Below are 15,679 nucleotides of genomic sequence, written 5' to 3' on the forward strand. Positions count from 1 at the left end.
CCCTGGTTGGGAGCTGAGGGGCAATTTTATTTCAGAATTTGTATATATTGAGGCCAAGGATCCACAGTGCAGGATCAGTGCCCACATTTGCCATGGAGCAGATACACAATTACCAGCTTTCCCAGTTACGTAGCCAGTTCAACTGAGCACCATGGACCATGTTTCTGAAGGGGGAAGCAGATGCATACTCCGTGCATTCTGCACATGGCACCTGCAGAAGGGACCGCAATAGTATCACCCAGTTTGCTTCACAACAAGCATCATTCAGGAATGACAGCAGTGGCTTCAGTAGAGCAATCCAGCCCTGTAGCCCTTGGCAGTCCTTGGCCTCTGTGTGAACACAGGCAAAGGCTGTGGAGTTTAATTTCAGACTAATCCAGCAGCAGGCAGGACAACCAGCAGCACTGGCTCAGCACTTCCACCAGGACTGGTGAAACTCGCTATAACTCATTCCTTCTGGACTCTTTTTAAAAGTGCCATCTGGGACTGTGCTGCTAAGCTGTCCTCCAAACAACACTGTTAATAATAATAACAATATTCAGGTCTTACATAGCATTTTTCACCTTTAGATCTCAAAGTGATTTACTGTGGAAGGCTTTGGGGGGCTTTAAGAACAGATTATACAGACATCTGTCAGGAGTAAACCAGATTTCCTGACCCAGCCACAAAGCAAGGGAATAGTTCGATGCTCTTTCTAGCCCAGAATTTTTATGATTACTCTCATTTTGTGCAAAGGGGACTGTGACTCATGCCATAGCAAGATGACCTCAGTGGATCACACAGCTCCTGCTTTGAAGCCCCTGTGGCAGCCCAAGATATTATAAATGGTAAAAAAAAGAACTGAAGCTCTCCCCATCCTGACACTGTAACCAGCAGTTGTGGGTGGTCTCTGTGGAAATGCACCACTATACCTCGGATTGCTTAATAATAAAAAATGTTACACAGATAACATTTCCAATAGTATGCAACTACATGTTGTGTTGAAAGCTTGAGGAAGGCCATAAGTTAATGGCAAAGATAGGATTTATATTTCAAGATGGGGATGAGTAGCCCTCCACCTCCCTCCACTAATAAAGGGAAGCTGGAACAAGTAGCTACACAAGACACTTGACTTTTTGGTTGCTGATATTAGGTGAGAGACATTGCAGTCAGCCTGGAAAGAGGGAGTGGGACACTCTCATGTTTTCTTTGCAGAAAGAGAGCTCCCGTGATCACCCACCCATCTTAAAGGGCTCATTTCAAAGCCAGGCTTAAACGACTCTGAAACACTTTGTCTGCAGCCTCATCATCAGGAGACACCAAAACTGCTGCCCCAGAAATTAATCAGCAGAAGAGGTTAAAAATGCACCTTGGCAATGGTAGAGTGGAGAGCGTGACAGCAACCTATGCATTGCTTGCATAGTGACACCCTAATGGTTTTCACCTGCAACTGGGACAAAACAGCCAGATCTCAGTGGGCTGACCTTTAGAAAGGGCCCCAGGGTTAGTCCCTAAATGCATAGCAGTGAAGAGGCCAGTGTCAGATTTTAAGGCTTATAATCTTCTGTTGCAGTGTAACTTCCTTTTTTGTAACCCAGAACTTAACTCTTTTGCTTAACTACAACAAAACTTGACTCTGGTTTCAGGTTATTTGGTGTGTAAAGCAGTCTCAAATACACGACACAGCCACCGAGCCTCCTCAGGAGCAAGAGATGCAAGCACATTGGAAATGCAAAGCCGCCCTGTGGAGACTCTGCAACGCAAGACATATTTAGTGCCCCTTAGGGACTGGAATGTCTTTGGAAACACCAGTCTAAGAAGCAAAACCAGCAAGTGCCAAGAAAAAGAGGAGCCATCCTCAAGCCAGGCACGACCTCGTGTTATTTTGCAAGGGACACAGAAAAGTGAAGAAAAGTGAGAACATTCTGAACTGCAGGAATAAACTCCTCGTTGTCGCAGTTCACAGTTGGAGTTTAGTCATCATAAATGCACTTTCATACCTGTATTCATAGAGCAGCACCTAAAAGGGCCCTGGGGTAGGCAAACAGCAGCACAGACCCTAGCTGAACGGCTGCTGCAATTTTAAGATGTACATTTAAGATGTACAATTAAAATGTAAAATTTTAAGAATCATTTTATGAAACAGAAATGAATATTTTAAATTTTTCCCCTTATGAGTGTTTTTATTAACTTCTTAATTTTCATTTGAATTTACTACACATTTTTTTCTTGTTTTCTCATTAAAGGAAATATAAACGCAAGAAACATCAACTTATTCCTTTCTGCAGACCCTTCTAGTTTTGGAAAACTTTTTGATAAGAAAAGTTCAGTGCTCAGTAAAGATGTGGTTTGGTGCATTTTTTTAATTTTTTTTTTTTCCAGGGAAAATCTTAATTTGTGACAAAAGCCCATCTTCTGTGGAAATCACATTCTGGTGGAAAATTTTGACCACCTGCGGAAATGAAATCTGTGAACAGCGTGTAATTTAGGAGTCGGATGAAGATAAATTCAATGGACTGATTTTAGTTTCTCATGTTTCGGAGTGAGGCAGGGATCCAGGTTCCACCACGCCAGCACGGCCACAGGGTTGGACACTTATCAAAGTGTTTGCCTTCAGGGCTCTCACGAGATCAGGCTTTTACTCATTGAGAGCTTCACATCTTTGGAGGGAGCATAGAGGCCACAGGAACAGCCTCATTTCAGCATCGACCCCAAGGAAAACCATGAACGTGGAAGGACTTCAGAATTTTAAGAAACAGCAAATGCAAAACTAGTCCTGATTTTCCCCACAGATACAGGAAAAAAAGATGTTCAAGCATAGTTTAATGTTTTATGCTAGTTTAAAAAAAATTTTAAAAAAATATCCACATGAACTTGTTCACTCATCACCCTAAATAAAAAAGGGCAAACCCTCCCCATTCCATGAAGCTATTCTTGGCCACTGTGAGCTAAAAAGCAGGGAGGGCAGTTTAAAGGGGGCAAATACAATTAATGTTCCCGCTTTTGCCATATTTCTGGGCCCCGGGGACAAATCAGGAAACTTTATGTCAGCAGGAATGTGAACAATAAAGGCAAAGTGGGTTGCATGTTAGAAAACCGTTTCACTCCCTTTTTATATTTTTTTTATTTTATTTTTTTGCCCAGCAGTATGATGTGTTAACAATTTTGTTGGTTTAACAGTTCACACTTCCAGCACATTTATCCATTGGCACATGGGGGTTTTATGCATTTAACAGTTTTCTTCATTAAAGTGGGTTCCACTGTGTCTTAAAAATTGTTTTCCTTAGACTGCGTGTTTGTTATTTTATATGGTGTGACTGAAAAGCAGGCCAAAATTTTGGCCTTGGAAAATGCACACTGCAGAGAGGAGCCCAGCACAGGCAGTGGGATTAGCCTCCCTCCAAGCCCAGCACATGCTCTTTTAAGAACTGCTGATTGCACTTTGAAGCTTTCTCCCCTAATTGCTGGGAGATTCTTAATTTGTCCTGAGCTTGGGAAAACGAATTGCAGATGTACGTGCGTTAAGTAAAACCCTCCCTGCGCAGGATTTTTGCACGCTCGTGCTGAGATGGCCTTCATCCCCTTCCGCAGCGCCCCTGAACCACCTGTTTTTTACAAAAACACTGCAAGCATTTTATTTATTTTTTAATTTTATTTTGAAGGGACAGCAGGGGCTGGGGGGTGGGAAGGGAGAGGGCAGCTGTTATTTCTGCAGAAGCAGGGCTGGTTCTTAGAGGCGTAAGAGACACCCAGGTGTTTTCACAGCGAGCCCTTTGCAGGGCCCTTTTGGAGCTGGGCTTGATTCCTGTTTGCCAAACTACACTTTCAAGAGGTGTCAGATATCGAGAACCTGTTGCAAACGCCAAGCCAAGCAACAGAGGGGAAAAAAAAACCAAAGGGAGGGAGGAGAGGAGAAGGGGGACGTGGGGAAAAAAGGAAAAGGGGAAAATGTTCCTCCTCGAAGAAAAAGGTAGTTGTTCCAACTTGGCTGTTTCTTTTTAAAATAATTAGTTAAGCAGTGTATAAAAACAGGTAAGCCTGTTCTGCGTTGCTCATAGCCTTGGCAGCCCCGTCCTTCCCTGCGCTGGAGGAATTTTTGTGAACCGCCGCTGCACAGGAGAAGGGAGGGGGATTGTATCACTGTGACCTAAGGCAACCCAGCTTGTAAGGTTAACCATAATTTTTTAAACTAACATGACCTCTGTTAACCCCTCCACTCCAATCTGAAAAAAAGAAAGGAAAAGAGAGAAACATGTTTACAAAACCACTAGAAGGAGAAAGTGGGGGGCAGGGAGAGAAGACAAGAGTCTTGTTCCTTCGCTCTCCCCTTCATCCCTCCATCCCTCCCTCACCTGCTCCTTCATCCCCGTGTCCCCACCAGCAACTGGTGTTTACTGGGTCCTGATGCAGCATGTCTAGGGACTTTGCTTTTTCTAATGAGTCACAGAATCATAAAATTAAGACATTCTGGGAAGCCAAAAAAATTTGGTTCCATGTGTGCATTTGGGGCTTTGGAGGAATGTTCATGTCTGGATGTCTGAGTCACATGTTCTCACAGTAAATGTGGTACACCCCCTTTTTAATGATGCCATTGGCTTGCTTTATTTACTTTATTTCCCTCTACTCATCCCTCTCTCCTTATTCTGCAGAAGAACGCAGGCCATTTCCTCCAGCTGGGATGCCAGGTAAACCCACCTCAGGCACCCTTTGCCCTTCCCTCTTTCTATAGCTGCCTTAAATCAAGTAACCAAAGCCAATGCCAGCCCGGCCCCTGGCCAGCTGGAGGTGGCATGGGGCCATGGTATATGGTGTAGTCAGCTTTTGTGTCAACACTTGGATGCGTTCATCTTAACCAGAATGTGCCAAGCTCAAAAGAATCTGAGTCTGCCCCAGAAAATACATATGCAATATACGGCCCACACAAAGACACTGGCGCAGGGAGGGGACTCAGTTATTTCTGGGTCTCTAAACTTTCCTTATGGCTCACTCCCACCTGCGTTCATTTCTAGTCACTCAGAGACAGCTGCGGCATGGGGGAAAAGGATGTAGGTACAATATGTCGAGACTTGACCTCATCTCCCACCAATGCACGAGCTGCAGATGCTGTCCAACTGCTGCTGAATGCCACCCTCTGTGCTCCACCAACTCACGCGGGAGACACAAACCTCTGATTTTACACGGGACTGCAGTTAGGCCATTCTTGAAATGTCTTTTCTTTGAAATGGTACCTTCCCTGCTTAAACAAGCATAAACAAACACTCCTGCTTAAATATTCGTAATCATTAAGCATGGAAAATCTACCAATTAAGTAAAGTTAATGTACAAATAAGGAGCAACAGGCCAGATTCCCAAGTGGTATGAGCTGGCAGAGGTTCAAGACTTCACTGAAAAAGTAGGCCTGAACCCCCATTCATCTAATATGCGGTCCAGCCCTCCATCCTAGAATGAGCTCATGTAAAATTAATTGTTCATATACATATAGATTTTTCATCCTGCTTGGGTGCAGTGAGCATGGGAAACACTGGATCTACCACAGACAGCTCACCAGCAGATGCGCTGAGCTCAGCTTTCCTCCAGCCCACTGTTTGGGCAGTATTTATACAGCACAGTGTAAAACGGCTGCTGTAGCGGTCTGTTCTGGGTGGCTGCCCTTCCTAAACGGTCCCTATAGTCTATGACAAGACACACATCCAACTTCCAAGGATGAAGCTGAGCATCTGTTTTCAGCACCTGCATCAGATGATGCTTTCTGGAAGTAACTAACTCTGTCTACACTAAGTAACAGGAAGACTTGCATCCTCATGAAGACACCTAAATAATTTAAACATGTTCCCCTTACCTAGTAACTAGTCAGTGAGACAAGAGGGAAGTACACATCTGGGAGCCTGCTTTTCAGCTAGGTGGAAATACCTTGTGAGTTGTGCCAGGAGTAGCAACCGTCTCAAAGAAAGGACTGGGGTTTAGGCGTGATCTTAATATCCTGAACTATGAGGACCCATGGGCTTCAGGGAAAGGAGGTGGATCGTAAAGGCCTTGTAAATATCATCGCTATGCTGCTTCTGTACATGCCAAGATGGTCCCACACTGGATGGCTGAGCGATCTGAAAGCAACTGTGGCTAGACATAGAGCTGCCAGCTGGGAGAGTGTTCTGGCCTTTGTCAAGTCTTGACCTGTGTCTTGGAAATTGTCCGGGTGAGTAACAGTTGACCTAAGCCCTACTGGGATTCTTCTAATAATTTAGCAGTATAACCAGACAAGCCCTAGTGAAAAGGGCCAGGCCTTACCACAGAAGTACCATATCAGGTCACAGCTAAAAATATCTCGGTAGGTCCCACTAGACCACCTTGTAAGACAGTTCCAAGGATGGAGGTCCAGTCTGTTTATCTGTATTTGCATGTCAGCAGCTCTTTTCGTTGACCATGTGCTTATGATTTAATTGTCTGATTTCTGGAAGAAAAGAAAACAGAACATTGGAGACTCATTTCCTAAACTAAGCAAGGAGGAAAAGAAACTGCTGATGAAGAAGAGCAAACTCATCTCATGCCCAGGACCCCAGTTCCTCTAAAAAGGCATTACTGGCACATGTGTATTTGTGCAAGTCTTTCTGTTCCCACCCTTCCTCCAACCTGCTTTTTCCTATGCTAAAGCTGTTTGGAAAATACTGTAATTCTGATTGTTCACAAATATTTAGTGTCTAAGAGTTTGAATGAACCTTGGCTGCTTTTACAAATTTGCTTTGGGTTATAGAAAAATAAACAAATTAGTAACTTTTTTCTACCTCGTTCCCTGGCTGACATCTAAGATTCACTGAGAATGCTAGTTTAAGCTGGTCTTCTGCAGTGGGGAGTTGACTTCAGCATCTTCATTGATCATGAGCCACAGGGCATCTCTGAGGCATCTATGTTGACAGAGAAAAAGAGTACTTCAGGCTATCTGTCATTAAAAAAAAAAAAAAAAAATAAAATCCAGCGCCTTACTTCTGATGGAGTTAATGGAAAGAACACACATCAGCATCTATCTGAATATGGCTCCCCCATCTCCTCAAAGAAAAAAGTCCTGGTAATGGAGCTTCACCCAGTTCTACACAGATTTGAACTGGTCTTCAGTGTTTGTTTTCTATTCCCAGACACTATTCACGTTCTTACCCTATAGCCTGTGGGCTCCATGAAAACTCGTGAGTGAAGAAAGGAAAGTGATGTGCACCCAGCTAGGGGCTGGGAGAGCTAAGAACAGAACTCGGTGCCAGATTCCCAATTCTGGGCCACATCCTCTACCTCACTGTCTTCTGCCTTCTAACTTTCTCCTAAAATTTCTACTTAATTCACAGTCTTGTTTCTTGACGTTGTGTCTTGAGAAGGTTTTCTTGGCTAGAACAGAGAACAGTGCATATATGATTCATTTGGTCTTAAAACTACCACTGTAATGAAAAAATATTTTCTTATCCTGTCTGGCTTGGAACACCTTGAGATTACATCAGAGTCGTAAGGGAAATGAGGAAGAATCTGGGTCATCTTTCCTCATCTTCCCTTTTTCTACTTTTCTGGTGAGCTGGAGGCCTGATGATTTGGTGACATCCAATATTAACAAGAATATGCTGGGATTCTCATGCTTACTCCTCAGGCTCCTCCAAACTGATGAGCAAAGAGTACTGACATTTGTTCCAGGGCTTGATTAGGATTGGTACCGAATGTGCACGTTTTGTAATGTCTTTTATTCACTAAAAGAACACAAAATAAGATTTGGGTAACTTTAAAAATACCCCAAAACTAACTAGTCAAACTAGTTACGAGATTTTCTGAAGCTCCAGAAATTATTTTAAATTGGCCTCCTGTAATCCCTGCAAAAGCAGGCCACAGATACCAGTAACTGGGCATCTGAAATGATGGTCTACTTTTAGTCAGGTTTTTCTTTGCCCCACTTTCTTCCCTCTCTTCATCAGGAATATTGCAAAGACCTTCAAGTGCTTTAATGTCAGTGAAATATTTGGATACCAGTGTGATGGATATCATGGAAGGGACTACAGGAGTGTGAAGCATTCACTCTCTGACCCTGAAATAAATAGAAACTGATGTTATACATCAGAGGAAACCAGTCAGTAGCAGCAGCAGAAGCATACAGAATAATTTAGGGACAATTATATCCGTTACAGAGATTTGTTTTCCTCTGTGACACCAAGCATAGAGCCTTCTACTGACCCCATCAGGCTTCTTCACCCCAGTCACCCTCACCTTTTCTGATTACCATTCTTATCTCAAAGCCTGGAGCTCCATCCCGCTGTACTCCACACAACTTTTGTGTAAGTCCTGCAAGCCCTCCGTCCAGTTCCTTCATTATGTTGGCCTGCCAACGTCCTCACCATCAGATTAAGATGAATTACTGTGAGGCTGCTTCCTTCCCCTGTGTTCTGTACGATACTAGGATGGTGAGTATTTAAAGCATAGTAATTACAGTCTTTCAGCTCTTCAGCATGTCACTGAAATGGATTCCATATGGGAGGTACAACCGGTGAGAAAATCATGGTCTTCTATTGTAGCTCTGGGCTGGATTATGGTCAGTGCAGAGGCACTCTGGAAAAAGAAAAACCAAGAAGTGCCTCAGTCCTTATAAGCTTGAAGTGGATAGCTGAGCAGCCCCCAAATGAGATTTTTCAGAGACATTTGCCAATCTTGGATGGATTTTCACCAGAACTGCCAAAGCCATACCCTGACTTCAGGGCATCCCACTCCTCCCACAGACCAAGTCTACTAAAGGTTTGACAAAACAGCTGTTTAGATGGGTTTTTTTCAAGACAGCGTAACCATGTTTTTTTCCTCTGACATTAACCTAAGAATAATTTTGGCTAAAATTTTGCAAAATAGCTCTGCTTATGGACAGAAACCAGCGAATCTTTGTATACAACAGAGAGCAGGGTATTGTGTTAGAGCATGTCAATCAAAATAAACTTAATTGGTTGATATTTCCGTTTGAGTTTGGTGCAGTTCATACTTGATACTTAGTGATCGTGATTTTTAATTTTAAATGTGAAATCCATCCACAGATGCAAGAAAACTTGAAGTCAGGTGTCACATTGAGACTTGGAAGATGTCCAGTGGGAAACTGCAGAAGACTTTCTGGGTGATACTGGGTCTATCAGTCAATCCAGGTCTCTCTGTCCACCTGCATTAAGGAGAACATACCATTTTTCTCCTACTTCATATATGCCTTTTCTTTTGAAATTCTAATTTCTGAAGCAGAAACTGTCTCTGTCAGTGTGTTTCCCTGTGAATACAGAGTTTCCAATCCATCTGAGGTCCCAATATGCAGCTGTTAAAGAACTGGGAATAATAAAAATTCCCACTGAATTAAGTGGTGGCAGGAGGAAGCAGCCCCTATGAAAAACTAATAAAAATCAAGCTCTGATTCATAACTCTAATTTATGAAAAATGCAAAGGAAGGACATTGATCCCCCTGCACAGGAAAGGCAATTGGCAAAACCAAACAATTTCAGCTCACATTCAGCAGAAGCAAAGAAATAAATCTGCATACCCGCTAATGCAATTCCTCTGAATGAACTTGAGCCCAACAGTAGCATATAGGCAGAAACCTACATCCAAAAACAGAAACCTCTTGGAATCCGCAGCTCATCTGGACAGGATTAGAGAAACGCTCCCTGAACATTTAGTGAGTGACACGTCAGAAAAGAATTGAAGCAATTTGCAGCAGTCCTGGAACGTCCCAAACACAGTAGCTCTGAAAACAATGGGATAAGAAGGAATTCTTTGTCCACTGCAGCATAAAGCAACTATTTCAGGCAACAATATCAGTGACGTTAATGACTACAACACTATCTTTGGGTAGCTCTGAAGGCGCTTTCAAAAACTGTGGTTGGCCCGTGGGTACAATACTGAAATTGTACCCAAATGAAATTTTTTTCACTGATTTCACAGTTTCAGGGGAGATTAGTCAGATTTGCCTCCAACTTTTTTTTTGCTCACCCTGAAGCAGAACAATGCATAACATGTCAACAGCGAGGTTTGCTGTGGGGAAATTAGGGTTTTCTTTCAATGGGGTAGCTGGAGGGGAAAGGAGAGATAATTGTCAATACAGCTGAGGCGTTCAAGTCAAAAAGCTTCTGAAAAAGTCACTCAGATACATTGGGGCCAAGAGTTAAATACTGAGCTAGACCAAAGTAGGCAGTGCCTGTAAAGCCTCCTAGATTTTTGTCTTTTTTCCAAGGCATCATGTGAGCTCACCGCCCAGATCCTAGCTGACATGCATTGGGGGAAGTGCTTGGAGGAGCAGGGCTGCACAACCTGGTAGAGAAATGCTGTTCTGTCAGTGTTATTCTTTCAGAAATTCTTCTGTTTAAGTAGAGCATACGTGAAAAAGGGACTTTTCGTAAGATGTATGTATTATTTCAACAAGTTGCTATTCAGCAGCCATATATCAACAGGAAATGACGAACTTCAACCCCTCTGTCCTCCAGCCCATCTCCAGGAGAAAGGCAAGCATCACAATCTTGCTTTGGAAGAAAACAAAATATACAGAAGCCACATTATCAGCACTCAGGTCGTGTGGGAATGAACGGTACAAATGCTTAGAAAGGACAGATGAAAATATCTGGGATGTATTTGATCCTGAGTGGTAAAATAATGTTCCAGATCACATCAAGTGGCCAGGCTGGGGTCTTAAGCCTCCACCTCCACACTACTGGAGAGGTTACAACCACTTCATCCTGATCCCAATTATAATCTGTCCAGATTTATCTTGGTCTCCAGTATTTTTAGATTGCATGTTCTTACCAAGGAGTCTTTGAAACTGACGTTGAACAGAACAACTCCTGGCTTATGTCAAAGCAGGGAAGATCCATCCCCTGAGAGATCCTCTTGCTCTTTTAAGCTTGTTTTGCTTAGACTCTGGACAAGGAGCCAAATGCAGTGAAACCAAGAGTGTAGCATGATAAAGTGAATATCCAGAGTTTTCATAATGGGAATTAGGAACAACCAGAGGCTTTTTAAGGGGATAAAATTAATTAGTAAAAGGGGTGAGGGCTGCCACATTTCAGATACCAAAAAGAAAATTGATGTCCAAGGCAGCACCTTCTGTGAGCCTCCACCTCAAAACTGGGGCTTGTATCCAGGTACCTGCAATTGCAGTAACAACCTTCCAGATTTGGACCAACCAGGCTGCAAAATGTCATAACTGATGCCATAAGAATTTTCCTCAGACAAAACCAAGCCTTCCTTAACGAAAGAGACTCACTCAGACATACTGAGTCATTGTCTGTATTTCCCTACCTGACAATCTGCACATTGAGGTTTTTTTAACCATTTCAAGCAAATGTTACTGCTAATTAGAGGTTTTAGCTGCATTACATCCCTGTAATTTTTAAAAATAAAAATAGGCAGCTAAGTGGAGAAGGAAAGGCCTCTTAATTTTCCCAGAGAAGAAAGGACTGCATCGTGAGCTCAGTTTTTAATAGATACCTGAGACTCCATGTAGAGGATGGTAGATATGTGCCAGCTGTGCAAAGACTTCAGCCAGCACTCCTGACTTAGAAGAAAACAGAACACCTGCATCTCACACCACTCGTTTGTTGCAGTATGGATTCTCTGATGTCTAATGAAGTTCACATGCATCCTCAGTGCGATTGAGTTTAAAAGTCAATCAACACGAGGCACAAACCCTTTAGAAACCAGGCTTATCTAGTGCAAGTACTTGTGGAGTGACTAGTCTTAATTCAAACAATTCAACAAATAGGATGGTTATTGTTGCTAGGATTTCAGAAATTCCCAAAAAGATCAAATATACAGCAAATAGAAAGAACATCTTCAAAACAAGCAAGATGCTTTTCAGGATTATGTATTTCAATTAATGAACTCAACTATGGGTGTAAATGCTGCATCTGGTCTTATACCTATTGACCCAAATACCCTTAAAATATCCAAATATGACTATAAAGTCAAAATAATTCCACTGAATCACCATGAGACTTTTAACATACATGTAAGTCTCTGATGAGCCAGATAAAGCAGCTACGGCAAACACAAAAGAACATTACAACCACATTACAGCTCTGAGTAATCTCTTCCTCCCTAGCATGAATAAGAGGTCACCAGATATCCACACAAAAAGTGTAATGCATCATTTCTCCCATGCAAGAAAGGCAGCCACCTCCGGGCTTAATTATGCATAACAGTATTTGACAAACAGTTGAAATATTTTGAAGTATAGTGTTTCTCTGCAAAAACTTCAAAACAGGTGTTTTTATCTTATTTTTTGTAGTCAGCCTAGAACTCAGAGTGGGAAAAATATAACCTTCAGTGGAGACTGCAGGTTGGGTATAAATGACTGGTGTAATGGATTATTTGTTAGTGTTTTGCTCAGTGCCCAAAGATCTTCCATCATTAGTGGATGATCCCTCAGATGTACACTGTATGGGGAAGCTATTCATCTTCTCAAAAAACCCCGGCTCTGGTATTGATTTTTGGGGCCAGATTTAGTTTCCCAGTTACTACTAGTACATCCTTTACTATCCCAGTCCCAATAGATCTCCACCAGGCCCTACAATGCTTAGCTCACAATATGTGCTTTTTGCCCAAAACCCAGCACTCCGGAGATGGTCTCATCTTGGGACTTTCCATGTATCCTCTGCTCTAAGATGCACCTGAGCCACTGTTTGTTTTAAGATGACTCATGTCATGTTTTTACGGTTTCTGACAAAAATATTTTGTTTCCGGCGGGGGGTGAAGTCAGCCACCTACTATTATTAAACATCACGCTGTGTTATTCCCCTTTTTGGGTGATGACCTCAGTGGAGCCCTTACCAAGTACAGCTTTACACTCTCAGATCTTACATAGATGCTACTGGTTTGTCTCCCGTTCGTAATATCCCTGGTTACCAGCTGCACTTGAAAGTCTATGCTAATATGTTGGATTTACTTGTCCTCGCTCGCTGATTCCAGCCTTGTGGTTTATGGGTTGCCTTTGTGGTTTGCTAAAGGTCAGGCCCTGGATGGCTCTAAATTTTAAGTGGAATTCAAACACCACAGATGAGTATGTGTTCAAAGAAGTTGTCTTGGGTGGTATGGATTCGGATTTGGTTACTCGCGCTCAGGATTGATGTCTCTCCTCTTCTTTGGGGCAACGACCAGACACAGGTGCCCCTGCCTCTCAGCGCACTGTCCACCTACCACCTTTTTGTTGAGATCCCAGCTGTCTCTGAAATTTCAGGCTCATGCTAGACCCCAAGTTGCATTTCGAACTGCGCATCCCCCACCCCACCACTTCCCCAAGCCGATGCCAAGATGCTGCTCCCTGCCTTTGGCTTGACTCAATAACTGTAATTCTCACTCTCTTTTTGCTGGCTTGCAGGCAGAGACTGCATCAGCCATAATTCAAAATTGCGAACAGATGACTAGATTACTTACTTGAACTGTACTCAATCATTACATCACCCTTGTACTGAAAATCACAGCACTGGCTCCCCATATGATTTTGCATCCACTTTAGGGTTTGGCTCCAGAGCTACTGGACTTACTCACTTGCTCCAGCTTACCTAAAAGAGCTGCCTGTGCCTCGTAGACATCCTCAGACTCTGAGATCAGTCGGTACCGATTTATTGATCATTCCAACGGTCTGACTAAAAACTTCTGGTGTTGAAGTTTGGCTCCTCCAAACATATTTTGTGGAAATCCCTGTAACCTTCATCCAAGGAGGGGGAGGGAAAGGAGGGGGAAATAAATCTGTTAAACTGTCCAAACACAAAGAGAAAACATTTTCTTTAAGCTGACAACAGCTTGGCTTCAGCAAAGGGAGAGCTCAGATTTTTTTTTTCTTTCTTTCTTTCACGAAACCCTTTAGGTGTAATCTTTGCATTCAGAAATTTTCCTGACTCAGGAATAGTCAGGCTGCTAGATAGGGTGCAAATAAGAGCAGCAAGCAGCCACAGGACCATAGCAGGCAAGCCAGCGTGCCCAGCCATGGAAGATAAGCCCACGGGATGTCCGGCATGGCTCCTGCCTCGCCACGGCAGCCGGCTCTGGGCTGGATGCTCAGACACTCTAGGCACCTCCAGCACAGCCAAGACTCAGCACTGGGTAGTTTTTGCAGCGATCAAAACTCTGTCAGGGGTGCTGACCTTTCCCCACAGCAGAGCCAGCACTGACTGACTTAATTTGTCCTCCTGTCTGTCAGCAGCTGTTTTGCTGCTAGTCACCCTGCGTTGGCTGCCATCCCCGCCTGCCCTTCTCACCCTCGTGACAATGTCTGGAAGCGAGGCCTGAGCTACATTGAGCAATACATTTCCTCTCCCTTGGTGCAAAGCAGCTGAGGACAAGCTCAAGGTCATGCAGACCATGAGTCAGGGCACCAGCAAGGGCTTTCCAGCACCATCGTCCATGCACCAGCCATCCCTGCTGCCATGAGGGAGCACTGCTGCCCACTCCATAGTGGGTGAAATTATCCTCTAAAATGCTGCGAGTTGGCAGCCTGGCTCTAGTTTCAAAAGAAGAAATATCCACATAATGAAAGCCAGCATTTATGATGAATTGGCCCTTTGCTAAGCAGGCTCACCACCTGGGTCAAGGTCTGTGTGTGCAGGCATGGAGAAAAAGACACTTTCTCTGCCCAAAAAGGCAGGTCAGTTCAGGGCAATGGGTCAGTGTCTCATACAGTCATCCCTTACTGTCAGAGCCACAAGAAATGAATCCTACAGCTTAAGGACCAGTTATTATTATTCAATATAATAAAATAAAATTACAGAGAACAGATTCCTTTGATGGGCAGGTCTGAAAGCATTCTCCAATGTTTTCTTTCCAGATTCCCACCCCAGAAGAGATGTCTTTCAGCTTTGTACCTGCAACCAAGACTTTTTCTTTAGAAAAGATTTTAAAAAGTCCTTCTGTGCACCATCACTTTCAGAAAGGACACTGACATACTGAAGAAGAAAGTCCTCACCGTGTAGCAGCTCAGGCCAAACCCAAAGATTTCCTCTTGTAGTTGGGTGGTTCTATCCTTCTCCCTAACATATTAGATGTAAAAGGAGGAACCAAACATACCTCCTGAGATGGAAATAGCTTCAAAGGGAAAAACCCACCATGGCCACTTCTCCCACACAAATTCCCACCTACCATCTTTCCTGATCCCTGTAAGCAACATATGGCTGACAGCCACAGGACATATACCCATACATCAGAGAGTTGAGGGAGGGGGAGAAACCTCTGGCAGCAGTTCACAGGCGAGGGATGGTAGTGGCTTCCCAGCCATCATCTCACCAACCCCTGGGCACAGGGCTTGGCTTGGTCCTCGGTGGGGTCAGCAGCAGCATCCTCAGCAGCCCACCCTTTACCTTGCTTCTTCCCAGGTGGGGTTTTGGGGCTTGCCACGAGCCCTCTGTCTCTGGACCTGCAGGTTGTCCACCTCATTATTAGCTCTTCCCTCTTTTAAACACTGACACATTTATTTTTGTGTTCTGCCGTGAAGCTTTTATAATCACAGTAGGGCTACAGTGAAGCCTCAGGAATGGCTTCATAAGCTCAAGATGTCACACAATAAATGCCAAATGCTATTATCAAACAAAACTCATAGACACATGCAGGATTGGCAGAGGTGCTTAACTTAGGGAGGGCCCCCAAACGCTCTCTAGCTGTGTTTAGCTACAAGGCTCCAACACTACTTCACACAACCCTGGCAAAAACTGTGATACTGTCTTGGCTCATC

The 15,679-nt window shown here is 43.6% G+C and overlaps 1 long non-coding RNA gene across 1 annotated transcript in view; it reads right to left on the minus strand.

Annotated features, from left to right (window-relative positions):
* Positions 1-4,387: 4,387 nt before the first annotated feature.
* LOC114016480 (uncharacterized) overlaps positions 4,388-15,679 on the minus strand; it is a 63,068-nt gene continuing 51,776 nt past the window's right edge. Inside the window, exons 7-9 of the long non-coding RNA XR_008732918.1 lie at positions 13,518-13,663; positions 9,506-9,709; positions 4,388-8,547 (exon numbers count right to left, since the gene is read on the minus strand). This is a non-coding gene — a long non-coding RNA (uncharacterized LOC114016480). The remainder of the gene's footprint in view (positions 8,548-9,505; positions 9,710-13,517; positions 13,664-15,679) is intronic.

Source organism: Falco cherrug, chromosome 6 (assembly GCF_023634085.1).
Source record: "Falco cherrug isolate bFalChe1 chromosome 6, bFalChe1.pri, whole genome shotgun sequence".
NCBI classification, from domain to species: domain Eukaryota; kingdom Metazoa; phylum Chordata; class Aves; order Falconiformes; family Falconidae; genus Falco; species Falco cherrug.